At 28.7% G+C, this 17,733-nt stretch overlaps 1 non-coding gene across 1 annotated transcript; it reads left to right on the top strand.

Annotated features, from left to right (window-relative positions):
* Nucleotides 1–3,178: 3,178 nt before the first annotated feature.
* Nucleotides 3,179–3,251, top strand: TRNAV-AAC (transfer RNA valine (anticodon AAC)). Its single transcript has one exon. It is a non-coding gene; the product is annotated as a tRNA-Val (tRNA).
* The last annotated feature ends 14,482 nt before the right edge of the window (nucleotides 3,252–17,733 follow it).

Genomic DNA, 17,733 nt, shown 5'->3' with positions numbered 1-17,733 from the left:
TTATGAATTTTTAAGCCGAACAAATATTTAAAAACAAGCCTATTCTTGAAATTATAACATATAAATACTTGGAAAATGTTAACTTTTGTTTGTAATCATGAATTGAAAATTAAAGTGTCAACATATTAACACATGCTGTTCATTCCCTGGGAAATCTATGCCCAGTAAAGGAACATGCCTGTTCCCTCACTGGTTAGAAGTTGTTTTTCGTATTTTTAACATACTTATGATGCGGAACATCACTAAAGGTACAAGAAAATTAAAGTTTATCTTTTATTTTCATTAACTTAGAAAAAAACCCAGTAAAGGAGCACTTGCTCCTTCACTGGTTTTTCATCGCTTGGTGATCCAGTGAATAAACACCCCCTTATCTCAGTACTTTATTATGCTATGATGCTTAAAAAAAATAATAAAACGTATTTTCAATAACTATATTTTGAATTCTCTTTTTCACAGTGAGAAAAATAAAACTACTACATGCAATTAATTCCACTTCAAACATGTAAATGCAAACACTCACCTTATAATTTTTTCAAAGAAACAAGGTGTTGCAGAGATAATAACAAATTCAAAATTTTTTCCTGGGAAATCTATTTGACCAGGTAATCCAAAACATTGCTAGATGACTTCCTATTGTTTGGCAGTAAGCCATTGTTACCAATCAATCTAAAGAAAAACTTCCAAATTCTTATTTTTAATCAATATATATGAAATGTTCCTTCACTGGTTGGTTTACCCTATAACGATATATTATTATTACGATTCTTTATCTGATTCAGTGACTGCAAAATGGCGTATCATCAAAAATTACCTAAGTCACGTATTATCCTATAAATCGATAATTTTTTTTCTGCCAATAGCAATCGTTTCCTGCTTATCACAAGGGATATTCTTTGATCCACGATAGCTCAGGGGTAGAGCGTTCGCCTTCCAATGAGGTGAACCGGGCTCGAATCCCAGCAATGGCTGATTAATACGAATTCCGCATCCGGCTTGCATCGACCACTGTGTTGACGTGAAATATCCTAAGTGGTAGACGGATAATGGGTTAGAGTCCGCTTACCGTCAGGTTAACCATGGGAGGTTTTCGTGGTCTTCCTCTCCAAGTAACGCAAATGCAGGTTAGATCCATCAAAAAGTCCTCCACGAAGGCATATTTCTCCCAATACTTGATCTAGGAGTTCCCTTGTCTTCTGGATTGGGTTCAAAATTACAAGGCTACGGAGTTGAACATTAATAGTCGTAATTGGTAATAGGGTCTACTGTTCAATGACAGTTATAAAAGGAATATTCTTTGGCAACTAATTTTATTATTAATTCCTCACGTATGGGAAATTATTAAAATTATAAAATTTAAATAACAATTCGTTCTAAACGAGCGAATCGTACTGCTTTTCGCATTACAAATATCGACAAAAAACATAATATCATAAATTAATAATAAAAAAATCGAACTAATCAATTTGTTAAGAATTTTTAAAATTTAAAAATCATATTCATTATTAAACAAAAAAAAATGTCAGTTGTGGAGCCATAAACTATAAATGATGATTTATACATAATATTACGATTCTTTGACAGATTTAATGGCTGAAAAATGGCGCATCAACTATAATTACAGAGGAACCTATTACCCCCAATTTCAACATTGTTCTATGGCAATTTTATTTTATAATTATATCTTTAAGTATTGAAAGCTCCAGATCACTGAAATTCTAAAATTCAAACCATGATGATTAAAGTATGGTTTTTCGCACAGCGAATATTGAAAAAAAAAGAAGCATATTTATCAATAAATAATAAAATATAATTAATGGAATAATTTATACTTTTTAAAATTGCAAAATAGAAATTTTTTTTTTTTCAAATTGTGATCTATAAATACGAACCATACATAACAATACATTATTATTATGATTTTTCATCCGATTCAGTAATTGCAAAATGGCGTTATCACCAACAATTACCCAAAGTCACCTATTATCCTCAATATCGAATTTATAACACCAGGAAGTAGAAACAGATCGTCCCAGAATATTTTTACCATGAAATACTTTTTTCCTCACCTAAACAACCATGAACAACTAATGTATGTCAAACAGGGCAAATTGTTGGACCATATTCACCCAAAAGAGGTCATCTCTTTTCGGATGGAGGTCCTTGCTATCCACCTTCGAATTCAGGGGTCTTTGACTGACTATTGAGGTCTTTGGCTGCACATGACCTCCCCTTGGGGTGGAGAGAAACTTTCCCTTTCTCTTTTCGAATGAAAGAAGGAGTTCTCAGTTCAAGGTTTTCCCTTCTTGAAGGCGGACGTTGGCCTTGAAAGTGAAAGTGAGAGTGAAGAGGACCTTGAGGATGAGGATTCGACCTTGGAAGGGATGCTTGGGATGGGTATTTGACCGTCATTCTTTGTGATAGTGTCTGAAGGATGATGCAGGGATGAAATGGAAAGTTATTTTTGGTGTCCTCTCTTGCCTATGAACGTCTATGTCTATTATATTATATTATATTATATTATATATTATATTGCATCCCTCTCTCCCTCCCTCTCTCTCTCTAATTCAGCTTTAAACTTAAGAGCCTCAGCACCACTTTTGGATTTTCGATTAAATTTTACAAATAATTAGTAAAAGCAAAAATAATAAAATGTTTAACTGTTTTTTAAAATACTAAAATTTTCAAATTTAAATGAATTTGAATTTTCGTTTTTCGAAAAAGTTCTCAATCATTAACATGAAGGTAAAAATAAATAAATAATTTTATATTTCTTTTTTTAAAACAGTAAAAATAAAAATTAAATATAAGTCAAAAATGTAAAGTTATTATAATAAATTGTTAAAATTTAATTATTTTTTTAGAGACAGCGTCTAGGAAAAGTCGCAAATTTTAAATTTTTTTCTCATATTTATTATTCCAAGACCAAAAACGAAACGACTATTGCTGATCTACTGACCACGGTGGGTGATGATAGTAAAAAACGTAAGGAACCACCGAGAGAAACATAATTTCAAGGTATAAATAAGAAATAGTGAATACTAATGGCAAAATTATTTTTTCTAATTTGAGCCACGCATTTCGTGTAAACTGAAATTGTAAAACTGATTAATATATTACATTTACTTGACTGAAAATCGATAAGTAGGGCTTTAAAATTACTTACATGCATAGCTTTCACGTATCTGTGGTGTAGTGGTTATCACATCCGCCTAACACGCGGAAGGTCCCAGGTTCGATCCCTGGCAGATACAGTAATTTTTTTTATTTTTATCAGTAAAATATATTTTTAATCTTTCAATTGTTTTATTATCGTTTAAAATAACAACAGAATTACAAAGCATTATTACACACATCACTATATATTTACTAAATCATACCTTAGGCGAAATATGAGCATATTAAAAATATTTTTACAAGCATTATTTTATTACTGCTTAATACAAATAAATTTTAGAGTGAAAAAATTTTCATAATTATTTGTTATCCACTAATTTTTTAATGTCAATTTGCATTTTTATTTACTGTTACTGCACGTCCTCACAAGGAGTAAAAATCTGCATTGAATTCAAATAAATTATTTCAGCTCCAAATTTCTTTATAAATTTAAAATCATCACGTGACTGAAACCATAAACTGAAATTATCGTATTCAGTAAGCATCTCAATATAATCTATAAGAAATTTAATTTTAAAATGAAATAAATACAGTCAGATGATTTCTTTTTAGATCAAAATATAAAATTCTAAATAATTTTTTTAAAAGTTTTGTATTAAATTAAGATGGAAAAATTTAATTTAAATGAAAAAAAATAAAAAACAATAAATAATCTTTTACGTTTCTCTTTTAGGATAAATAAAACTATTTTAAACTAAAGATAAATTAACTAAATTTAATTAAACAAACTTAGTTTACTAAAAACTAAATTTAAGTAATTATTTTGAAAAACTGTTGATTGCAAAATAAAATTTGAAATTGTTATGTTATTAACTTCAAAAGCTATCCCATTTAATAATTAATAAATCAAAGCAAAAATAAAAGAGAAATATATCTAAAATATATTTATCCTGGGAGAAAAGGAGAAAGTGATTTAAAAGTGAATTTCATCACAATTCCACCAGATTTGAGTTTATTCAGTGCCGCCATCTATTAGAAATGTTTTGAAACTGTTCTAAGTTAGAAATAAAATATAAATAAAAATTAAAAAATTATCATTTAAATCTTTATTATTGTAAGTAAAACAATTTAATAAAACTTTTTCAAATCAAAAATGTTTCAATTCTTTATAAATTATAGGTTAAACATTTTTTGAAATTGGTAAATTGTTTGTTGTTTTTGTTGTTTATTGTATTTTCTTTAAATTATTTTAAAATGCACTTTTTTTTTTTAAATTGCGTGTCAGCTAGTCGTTAGAAAAAAGTAATAATATAATTTGATTTAAATAAAATAGATTATTTTTTTAAAAGTATAATATTAATAAAAAAGTATAATTTAAAATGAAACTCATACAGTATTAATAAGAATGCTTAGTTATTAATAATGAAATCATATTATAAAACAATAATAGAACTTTGAAATTTTAAAAAAATGTGCTTCGAACTTTAAAGGATCACAGTTGTTCCCCTCCATGTTTAAATAAATATTTCAAAAATCTTTCCTTATTATCAATACATTTTTTTCTTGTTTTCATTTCTTTTTAATGTGGTTTAATTTTTTTTTGTATATAACAAAATTTTTCATTATATTTAATTGTTCTTAAGTGTGTTATTTTATTTAATGTATTAATTTATGCTTTTTTATAAATTTTTTTAGATTTATTTGTTTGATTTGGTTCTGTTTTTTTAAAACCTTATTGTAATTTAAGTTAAAGACCTTATTCTAATTTAAGGAGAAAAAAATTTCGATTTGAAATAGAAAATAGTATTTTTTATTATATTTAATTGCTTTTAAGTGCGTTATTTTATTTAATGTATTAATAGATATAATTTTTAATTAATTTTTTTAGATTTATTTGTTTGATTTGGTTCCGTTTTTTAAAACGAAATGTTGAGAGGTGCAAATTTTTAAAAGTAATTTCTAATCTACTCTTCCTAAAATTACATTGCAAATCTTTAGTAAAGGTACAAACCATACTATCATTTAAGGAGAAAAAAAATTCGACTTGAAATGGAAAATAGCATTTTAAAAGTTTTCAGCTATAAGCATTATTTACATGAACAGAATACAGAACTGATTGCTCATCAGTTTCAATAAATTTATTGTTTTCGCACTTTTTGTAAGTAATACACAAAGTAATGACCGTTTTTTCGTTAATGATATATATAATCTGAACTTAGCATGTCTTGGATTAAATCTTTCTAGCTTCTTTTCTAAATTTCTTTTTTTAAATTTTCTACAAATAATTCTTGACATTTATGGATGTTTTCAAACAAATTACCACCCCCTTTTCAATATGATAACAGTTTCAAATCATTTCTGTTTTGTGAAAAAGATAAAGAAATAATATGAAGAAAATAAATATATAGAAAAAGTTATGCTAGCAATATATACATGCTCTTAAATACTCCGAAGTAGCATGCTTTAGACTTTATTTACTTTGTTTTCTATAAATATTTTTTAATATATATAAGTGTTTACAAATTGACGAATTGACGCTCACTTCTTATTGTAAAATAAGTTTCGTTTCAAATGAATTTCTTATGGTAAAAATTTAAAAATACTTCGCAAAGTTTTCAAATAAATTCTGCATTGCAAAAACTTATTAAAAATGCTCGACGTGTCCTCTCTTATATTAGTTATACACGTACTCTGAATTATGAATACATGTTTTGGCTAAACAATTTTTCTCTTATGATTTCTTTAAATATTTCTTGACATAAACTGCTGTTTGTAGAAAATGCAACACCATGAAAGAATCATCAGAATCAAATGAAATTTAATGCAGAAACGACTTGTACTGATACAAATAAATGATGAAATTTTCAAAACAAAAGAAACAAATTAAGCGTCCGAAATCAGTATTTGGTGCAGCCACCACGCGCTGCAATAAGTGCTGCTATACGACGTGGCATGGAGTCAAACAGATGTTGAATATCTGCTTGAGGAAGAGAATTCCATATCGCTTGTATGCGCAACCAAAGTTCGTCTTTGGAAACTGCAGGACGCGGATCACGAGTGAGACGCCGACCAACCATATCCCACACGTGCTCAATAGGCGACATATCCGGCGAATAAGCAGGCCAAGGAAGAAGTTGCATGCGTTGTGCTGAACAGAAGTCTCTAACAGTCCGCGCAACATGTGGGCGTGCATTATCCTGCTGAAAGATAGCTCCAGGGATGCCTTGAAGGAAAGGAACGACTTCGGGCTGTAGCACTTCACGGACGTATCTGTTGCTATTGAGATTACCCTCAATTCGTATCAAATTGGATCGTCCATGATACGAAATCGCACCCCAGACCATAACTCCGGGTGTTCGACCACTATGTCGTTCAATAATACACTCAGGAAGGCAGCGTTGACCGGCATAACGTCTAACACGAACACGGCCATCATGGGTCCACAAATTGAAGCGTGATTCATCTGAAAAGACAACTTGGTGCCAATCAGCTCGCCAGTCTCTGTGCTCAAGAGCCCACTGCCGACGCAGCCGTCGATGATCCGCCGTGAGGGGAATCCTGTATAATGGCACCCTTGCACGCAATCCACGGCGCAGCAGACGACGACGAATTGACGAAGCCGACAATTGTACACCTGTAGCAGTAGACCAATGTGCTGCCAGCTGCCTGGAGGAAGCTGTGCGATCATTCACCGCCATGCGGAGCAGGTGTCGATCATCGCGCTCTGACGTCACCTTCTGTCGTCCAGTGCCTGTTTTTCGAGTTGTTCGGTGCTCGTCGGTCCACTGCTTCCAAACTCGCATCACTGTGGAACTGTTCCGCTGCATACGAGCTGCTATTGCGCGATAGGAAAATCCTCCTTCTCGAAGGCCGATTATCCTCCCTCGTTCAAACTCCGTAAGTTGCTTGAATTTCTTATTCTTCCGTCGTGGAGGCATACTCAGGTCTCACTAAACGTTTGCCACTAACAAATAATCATAGACTATTTTCAACGTCCCGCTACAGCACTTTATTTATACGCTTTCAGCATCAATTCAGAGGGCGCTGCGCGCGCCACGCACGCGCGATGGCTCTGAAACTTTATTAATTTGCATAATATCCTATAATTGACATTTGCTGCGAATTTCATTTGATTCTGATGATTCCTTCATGGTGTTGCATTTTCTACAAACAGCAGTTTATATAAGCATTTAGAAAAAAATCGATGTTGACTCTTAATTATGAAGCCAGTCTCAAATAAATTTCGGGTTGCAAATTTTTAAAAAATAATTCGTAAAACTTTAAAAGATTATTGAAATTTCGCAAATATCCTCCTTAAATAAGCTGTACATATACACGTACCACAATGGAAAAAAATATATCTATAACTGTTCTTCTCCATTTACTAGAATATTCTTACTTTAAATAAGCTGTACACATGATCTGAATTTTGTTTTAAAACCGTCGTTGAACAGCCATTCCAAATTTGAGGTACGACTACAAATGTTCAACTTCGCAATCTTGCAATTTTGAACCCAGTTCAGAAGACAAGGGAAGTCTAACATCAGTACCTACAAAGGAATTGGTTTGTAATGAGAACTTGGAGGACTTTGTTACCCCGATAGGTTTATCGTGCACCAGTCACTAGTTAATACACGAGGATTCTTCAACCGGCGGGATTCTCACACATGTTTTCACGAACAAGAGTCCAACACCCTACCAACCAGGCTATCTCTACCCCACATACACTGAACTATCATGTTTTGGCTAAAGTTCTCTTTTTATTATTTCAATTTAGGCCTGCATCTATTGTCTATGTCTACCTTTTTGTATACATCTATTGCACAGAAAGATATCTCTTCTCTTTTATCTCTGTACATCTATCGTTTGTCTTTGTATGCCAAGATTTCAATGAATATTTCTTGACATATATAAGTGTTTTCAAATAAATTGACACTCACTCTGAATTATGAAACCATTAACAAATGAATCCCGCATTGCATAAATTTAAAAATAGTTCACTAATTAACAACCCTTTTGTTAGCGATACACGTACTCTGAACTTGTGACTTTTTGAGCTACATATCTTCTATTTCTATATTTTCTACAAATATTTCTAGATATATATGAGTGCTTTCAAATAATTGATGCATATTTTTAATTATGAATAACATCAACTGAATTACGTATTGAAAAAAAAGTTAAAAAAAATTCGAAAAATATTTCTTTATTCTAGTTACATACATATTCTGAACTTAGCGTGTTGTGGACTACACAAGTTCTTCTGTGAAATTTTCCATAAATGTTTCGTAGCTCATTTTTTAATGTAAAATCAGTTCGAAATGAATTTTGCATTGCAAAAAGTTATGAAAAAATTCGCTAATTGTCAACAAAGTTCGACTATAAATATTATAATAGTAGAACTAATTTTACTAAATGAAGTTAATATTAAAGGATGAGTCATTAGTAATTTAAAATGATACTAAATATTGCAAAATTATAATCTCGTAATTTTTAAGAATTTGCTAAAAATAAGGATTATAAAAGTTTATAAAATTAGCTAAAAATTTAGAAAGTTTTGAAAAGAATATAGTGTTGCCTTCCATTTTTAGTTGCTTTAAATATATAGCATTGCATTTACATCGTCCTCAGTTTTAGAAAACGATTGTATCACTACGATTATAACGATTGTAATCGTTACGATTGTAAACGATTGTACTGCTCTTAATTATTTTCAGTTTTCAAAGGTGGAAACTTCTATGCTTTATATTGTAATATTTTTTTCCAAATCTCTTCTAAGGAAAATTTGTTTCTTACTCACTTATTTATTTTCAGTGATTTCATATTTTTATAATTAAATAATAGGAAACAATCAAATTTATACCTCCTATTTATGATGAGGGCAATTAGAATCTATAAAAAGGGAAAAAATGCTTCACAGAAAATCCGTATTAATTGGAATATATTTGATAAACGTTTTTTACATGAAATGAATCTTTTATGAACTCTAGGTTTTTTCATCAAAAGGAATTTGATTTAATTTTTGAAATTGTAGAATGTAAAGTCATTTTTGACAGTATTTTATTTTATCTTTGAGTATAGATGGCAGCACTAAAATAGAAGGAAGAACAAAAGTTTTTTTTTAATAAAAATTGCTTCAAGGAAATTTCACTAAAGTATAAATTTTCAAATATATTTATCATGCACAGATTGAAAACTAACTGAGGTAGTTTTAAAAGATTTTTAATACTTTAATTTATATTTAATTAGTAAAAATTAATTGAAAAATAATAATTAATGGAAAAATAAAGTTCAACTAACTATAAATTTGTAAGTAATATAATGATGCTGTAAAAACTATTGCATTTCCTTCGTCAAACGGCAGTATTAAAACACTGTTTTTTGTATTTCAATGTTATATGTTTCGAATATTTTTTAAAATGATATCCTTAGTATTCAGTATGTCTGTATATCGGAAGCTAGTAGTCTGTCTAAAAATTTGAGAAGTTTCTTAAAGTTTTTCCCAGCTTTCGATATTTATTTGGCATATGAGTGAGAGTCATGTTTTCTGAAAATACAATAATTATAATGAGTATATATATATATATATATATATATATATATATATATATATATATATATATATATATATATATATATATATATATATATATATATATATATATATATATATATATATATATATATATATATATGTATATATATATATATATGTATATATATATATATATATATATATATATATATATATATATATATATATATATATATATATATATATATATATATATATATATATATATATTTATATATATATATATATATATATATATATATATATTTATATATATATATATATATATATATATATATATATATATATATATATATATATATATATATATATATATATATGTAATTGTATGTATAAAATTATATATATATAATTTTATACATACAATTTTATATATATATATAAAATGTAAAGAAAACAAGGTAAAAAATACAGTACAAAGAAAGAAAGGGGAAAAAAAGGAGAAAAATTTGGAAAATATTTTCTGGATTATGTATATAAATAATTCCGGATTTTTTAAAATTTTTGTCCTTTTTTTCGGATTTCTTTTTTCTTAAGGTTTCTTGTTATTTTTATTTTTATTATTATTTTTTTTTCCTTCTTTTATTGTTCTGTAATTTTTCCCTTGTGTTCTCTACATTTTAAACTTATTTTATGAGTTCTATTTACTTGCAGTTTATGCGCAATAAATAAAACTTATTGTTTCATTAATTTTCTTCGTGTTTTTTGTATTTATTTATTATGCTATATATATATATATATATATATATATATATATATATATATATATATATATATATATATATATATATATATATATATATATATATATATATATATATATATATATATATATATATATATATATATATATATATATATATATATATATATATAAATAGTATTTAAAACGTAAGGAAAACAAGGAAAAAATTACAGAGTAATGTTTCGAGAGGAAGAAAATTATTAAAATAAAATAAATAAAATTAAAAAAATATTAAAGAAAATTAATTATAAACGGGAAAAAAAGATATAATCTCTTCATCAGCTCACACGATTATATCCGCAAAAAGGAGTGCTTTCTAATATTGTATCAATATAGCCAAAGCAAAATATATCAATACAATAGTGTGAGAATCACTCAAAAAAATTTTTTGAAACAAAATAGGACACATTAAGTAATGAATATCACGTAAAAAACAGAAAATAAAATGTAAAGATAAAACTCAATAAAACATAAAACGAAATCTATAAAGCGAGTAGCGAATTCAAATGTACGGGAAAAATTTCAAGACTGTTGTCGACTGTTATTTCATATTTGTATATTTTTGAAGTGAATGGAGTTTTCAATCAGGTAATATCTTACCGCTTTAGTTCCTTAAGATTATTTATTTAATATTTTATAGTAACGTGTGTTCAAGCTTTAGATGCTTTACTAAGCACCATTATATGTTTTAACACTAATGATGCTCAGTAAAACATCTTTGGCAGAAGCATATTTATCCGATAATGTGGTTTAATGCGAGCCACAATTCATATCATTGCACAGTGGGCCAGCATCCAAGGTTTCGTGGCCAAAATTAGTATTTCGATAAAATGCATTTCAAAATTTGGGGGTTTTTATTTAGGAGTGTGCAGGTAAATTGAATTCATAGTTAAAATTTTGAAACACACTAAAAATACCCAAAAAAACAAAATGGCGGCTGAAATATGGCGAGCAAAAAAAAAAAAAAAATATAGTACGTTTAAATAATTAAATATAACAATGAAATTATAATAATTTTCGTAATTTTATATTAAAAAAGAAAAGCAAATTATATTTCCGAAGTAATATTACAAAATAATGCGAATTTATTACAAAATAACGCGAAAACATGAAAAAAAACATAATTTTTGTGTTTCGGTATATTTAGTTCACCTGTGCAAGACGGGCAAAATGAGACAGGTTTTTTCGAAAGAAGAAACATCAAAGAAGACAACAAAAAAAAAAGTTTAGCTAATTACCTTTGGAACATTTTGGAACTAAGTTTCGAAAGTCATTCAAACATCGTAAAATGTCAAATGATAAGATAAAAACTATAAGTTTGTCAAGAGTTTTAACTAATCCAACAAATTGAAAAATTGTACTATAATTTCAGACTAATTACTCTGATAAAAATCTAACAGTAAGGTGAAATTCCTATATGTATTTCTGAAATAAAAATTTAAAAGTTACATTAAATTTTTTTTTAAACATATTTTTAATCACATTGTACTCTCGTCGGTCCAAAAAGTAAATTATAATGTTTGGAATGATTATGAATACTTAATTTTGGCTATATTAAAACTGCCTACACATATTTTAGTTCAAAATTTAATTTTTGCCTTTTGACCAAAGATCATGGTCTTCTGGCCCACAGTACATTGTACCAAATATCAGGTTAAACAAACATGAAAATTAATTTTATTTAATAATTATTATTGTGATTATTATTATTGTAACTTTTGCAGGTGTGTTTCCATTTAATCTCCCCTCCTGTATAGAAAATATCAAATATCAGTAGAGACAACAGACAGTAAAAACATGTACATATATCGTCATTAACGATGCAAAAAGTCAAGGAATAGCATTGAAATTATTTTGCGCCTCCACCATCAATTATCGGCATCAAATCGAAATCAGGTAATAACTCCCATGCTCTATTTTAAAATAATATATTTGTCTCACCGGAAACAACTTAAAGAAGTAATGAGTGCTTTCCCTTTAAATTCATTTCTATACTCCCCACAATCAAATGCTCTAAAAAAAAATAATGGTAATTCAGAAAGTACCACTGCTACACTACAAACAATTCACCATTGACTGACGCCATTTAAATGGAACAGATATGTTTTTACCTTTGGTTTTCACACTTTTGGAAGAATGAAGTGGGGGAAAAAAAGCATTTTTTTAGCACTTGGCGCCTTCGATTCCGCCCCATCATGAAACAAGAAATAAGAGGGGTGGTTCAAAGGATGGAAGAATGAAACCTGATCGTTTGGGAGGCAGGGGCAAAAATACATTTATCGTTTGGGGTTCGAAACGGAAGAGGGTGGTGTGCGTTTACACCCCCCGATATGATGAAGGGAGATTATTATCGTGATAATTTTTATATAGGTGGATCACGTTTGTTTACCAGGTCTTAACCAGTAGGTAATCAAGGCACAGGTGTTAATCACGTTTACTCCTTGTTCGTGTAAAAGTTTTATTCCATATGTGGTTTTGAATTTTTCATTATGTAATACAAGTTTAAAGAATTATTTGTACCCGAATTTACTTTTCGTAATTAAGATTCATTTGTGATTCTTCGACTCAGAATACAATTATGATTCATTCCGATTTATTTGTAATCCTTCGAAATCAGAATGCAATTATGATTCATTATGATGCATTCATGATCATCCTAAATCAAAGTGCAATTATGATTAAATCATGTACTTTTTTAATTGAAATGCAATTATAATCCATTTCGATTATTTTATGAAGTTTTTAAATTGAAATGCAATTATAATTCATTCATGATCCTCCTAAATGGAATTGCAATCATGATTTGTTCATGACGATCTTATGTAAAAATGCAATTATGACTCGTTCGTGACCTAATCGAAATGCTATTATGATTCATTTTTGATCTTCTTAAATCGAAACACAATTATTATTCATTCATAATCTTCCTTTTTTTATGATCTTATTGAATTTAAATCACTTGATCCATTCATGATCTTTATGAATCAATATATTATTATGATTCATTCATGATATTATTAAATCGAATTCTTAAGTCATACATAATCGTCTTAAATTGCAATGCAATTTTGATTGATCATGGCTTTCTAAAATTTAATTGTAATTATGATTCATTCATGATATGCCTATATCAAGTATCTATTATGGTTTATTTCAATACATTAATGATCTTCTTAAATTGAAATGCAATTATGGTTAATTTATGATTACCTCATGACCTTTCTAAATAAAAATTCAATTATGACTCTTTCTTGACTTCCTTAAATCGAAATGCAATTCAGATTCTTTTTTTACATTCTTAAATCGAAATGCAATTTTGATTATTTTTTTATGACCTTCTTAAATTGGAATGCAATTATGATTTCTTTATAATTTTTGCGAATCAAAAAGCAGTAATGATTCATGATGACTCAGAACGACACCAGATTCATATTATTAATCTGTTACAAAATATAGTCTCTCAAAAACATACAAATATTAAACACAGTTCAGATGATGAGAGCTTTAATGATACCCGAAAGCTGAGACTTTCATATAGTGTTCTGAAAAGAGAACAAGGCTAACACAATTGAGATGGAGGGTGATTCTTGAGTAGACTTTACGAGTCAGAATGGCTGTGATTTTTTAATTTTTTTTAAAAAACTTAACTCATAAAATTAAACTCATATTTGGTAACAAAAAATGTGTTCAAACATAAAATTTGAAATTAAATTAATACCGTGAAATAGAGTCTGACATGAGTGAACATGTCTAGACAAGAGTAAACAGAGATTCAGGAAAAAAGTAGACTCTTTAGTTCTATATAGAAGTAAGGATAGATATTAAATTCCCTAGATAGATTTTTAGAAGATAGGTTTTTTTAAAACAAAAGCATACATTTAATATTTAAAATTTGGGTTTAAAAGTAAAAATTAATACTTCTTTTCAGTTGAACCAATTATGATGCGAATTTCTACGGAGATGAGAATGAGGCATTTCTTTGATAAGACACCATTTTTATTATAGACCCAATACTACTTTGAATTGGAGGTTTAGATGGTGACAGGTTCTTCAATTCCTTAAAGGTGGCATACTATATTTTGAATCTTAGGTTTAGATGGTGAAAGGCTCTTTAATTCCTTAAAAATGACATACTATATTTTGATTCGGCGGTTTAGATGGTGACAGGTTCTTTAATTCCTCAAAGGTGGCATACTGTATTTTGAATCTACAGATGGTGACAGGCTCTTCAATTCCTTAAAAGTGGTATACTATATTCTGAATCTTGGGTTTAAATGATGATAGGCTCTTTAATTCCTTAAAAATCGCTTACTATATTTTGAATCTTTGGTTTGGATGGTGACAGGCTCTTTAATTCCTTAAAAATCGCATACTATATTTTGAATCTTAGGTTTAGATGGTGACAGGCTCTTTAATTCCTTAAAAATCGCATACTATATTTTGAGTCTTAGGTTTAGATGGTGACAGGCTATTCCTTAAAAATGGCTTTATTTATTTATATTTTGTCAGGAAGAAGTATTCAATTGGAGGTTACCAATTCAATTATTTATGGAAATAAGGATACCGTTTCGATATTGCTTCTGTAAGAAAAAACTTAACATCGGGGCAGACCAAATCTCGTTACACATTTTATAACTATCGTTGAACACACAGACCCAATTCTTTGGGTTTACGACTACTAATGTTCAATTCCGTAGCCTTGTAATTTTGAATTCAATCCAGAAGCCATGGGAGCTCCTGGATCAAGTATTGGGAGAAATTTGCCATCGTGGAGGACTTTTTGATGGAACTAACCCGCATTTGCATCACATGGAGAGGAAGACCATGAAAACCTCCCGCGGTTAACCTGACGTTGGGATTCAAGTCCGGTTCACTTTATTGGAAGGTAAACGCTCTATCCCCTGAGCCACCACGCCCCAATTAATAAATAGTTAGAAGTATTAATACAAAAGAAAGTTGGTTAAATAATGTTATCACTTCAAAAATCTAAAAGAAATAAGACTTCAAAACGACTGAGATAACCTGGTTAATAGGGCGTTTGGCCTATGTCCAAGAAGTCGTGAATTCGATCCCCGCCGGCTAAAGACTTCCCGTGTAGTAAATGGTGTCTAGTGCACATTAAATCTGACGGGATATTGATCTATTGATAAATAGATAAAATTCAAATGAGTAACTATCATACGTTAGACTATGAAAGGCAGAAATTACTGAATGCCGTCATTCTTCATTCAATGTCGATATTCATATATATATACCCTTCAATGAATATCGACATTCATATACATCCTCCGAATATGAATGTTGATGATCATATAATTGCTTTGAATAATTGAACATATATATTATATTTCCTAATTTTTCTCTTAAAAAACAAATGTCGATATTCAGCATGGAATGGTCTTGAATTTTGATCTAATAGTTTTTGTTAAGTAGGATTGTTTCTCATTTTCAACAGTAAATTTAAACATTAAGTCATTCAGTGATGGTCAATATCGATAAAATAGTTTTTATTGAAAATTACCATTTCTCACTTTCACAGGCAAATTTTAACATTTAGCATGGTTAATGTTGATAAAATAGCTTTTAAAATATGATTATTTCTCACTTTCACCGGGAAATTTTAGCATTATTTCATTCAGTGATGGTCAATATTGATAAAATAGTTTTTATTAAAAATGATTATTTCTCACTTTCACCGGCAAATTGCGATATTCAATCATGCTATGATGGTTAATATTGATGAAATAGTTTTTGTAAAAGATGATTATTTCTCATTTTCACCGGCTATGTGCCTTTCTCAGCACACAGTGGTGATGAATGTCGATAATTTATTTCTGCTTAATAGGATTATTTCTTACTTTCACCGCTTAATGTCAACATTCAGCATGCATTCAGAGGAGGAGAATGTAGACAAAATTAATTATGATTATTCCTCGCTTTAACCGCCAAAGACATTCAGCATACAATAATAGATAGCTAATGTTGATTAAATAATTTTAGTTAAATATGATTATTTCTCCCTTTCACCGGCAATGTACCTTCTTCAACACTCAGCAGAGATGAATAGTAATAAAATTATTTTTTTCAAATATGATTATTTTTCTCCTTCATCAATAAATTTTGATATTCAGAATGCAGTCAGTGGTGATGATTGTTGATTAAATTATTCTTGCTTAATATTATTCTTTCTTTCACTGGTTAATGTCAACATTCAGCATACACTAGGGGAGTATTGTCGACATTCACAGCTGAATGTTTACATTTTCTGGTAGAAGTACATTACATTTTCTGGTAGAGTAAAATAATAATATTAATTACTATTTTTGTGACCGAATTCTGACTGAATTTCGGATTATGCAAATGTCGTCATTCATACGAGGAAGTTCACATTTATCAAATTTTGAACTTCCTGGGGTAATATATTAATTTCAATTAGTTTAATATTAGTGTATATAATATATTAAATTAGTTCAATAATCTATTAAATTAGTTTAAATAAGACACAAAGCTAAAAACAAAATCTTTATTTTACATTTTTGTATATTTTCCAATCGAAAAAAAAAATGCTTATTTATGACAAATGCAATAACTTTAGCGTGAAATACATAATGTATAAATAAACATAAAAAATTAAATGATTCAACGTACAGGAACATAAATACATTTTGATTTGAGCATTTTGATCAGATTAGTAAATAAATAAAAACACAATGTTACCAAACAAAGTTACAATTATTTTTAATAATAAATAACCGAAATACAATTTACAGCACCCAAAACAATGAAAACGTTTCATAATAATGCATCTGACTGTACACTTTCTACAATTCAATTTTTTTTAGAAATCTAGTGGAACAAATAAAAACAAATTATCAAAACTTCAGTGTGAAATATTAAAATAGCGTAATTCTAAAATCACTCTCGTACTTAAGTTATTTTTCTATGAATACAATTCAACCACCTTTTTCAAGAAGATATGGCTTTTCACATTTCTGGAAAGCTTGAATAAAGTTGAGAATCATGGAATAAGGAATAGAAAATCTGAATAAATACGATTTCAACAAAAACGAAGAACTTAGTGAACTTAGATTCTGTGTGACATATTTGAAAAAATTAATATTTTTCTAAAAAAGATCTCAGTTAACGATAAAGCATTAATTTATTTTGTCAATTTTCTAATTTTTACAGATATGGATGGAAAAAGGTTGCCAGAGAATTTTTTGTTTGTTTTTGGAATGGAAGACGGTTCTAATAGAGAATTTCTTTTATTGTTTTTAGA

Source organism: Parasteatoda tepidariorum, chromosome 10 (genome assembly GCF_982258835.1).
Source record: "Parasteatoda tepidariorum strain Cologne lab strain chromosome 10, Ptep-v5.0, whole genome shotgun sequence".
Lineage (NCBI taxonomy): Eukaryota > Metazoa > Arthropoda > Arachnida > Araneae > Theridiidae > Parasteatoda > Parasteatoda tepidariorum.
Note: the sequence above shows the minus strand (reverse complement) of the source record. Positions and strands in the feature narration are given on the sequence as shown.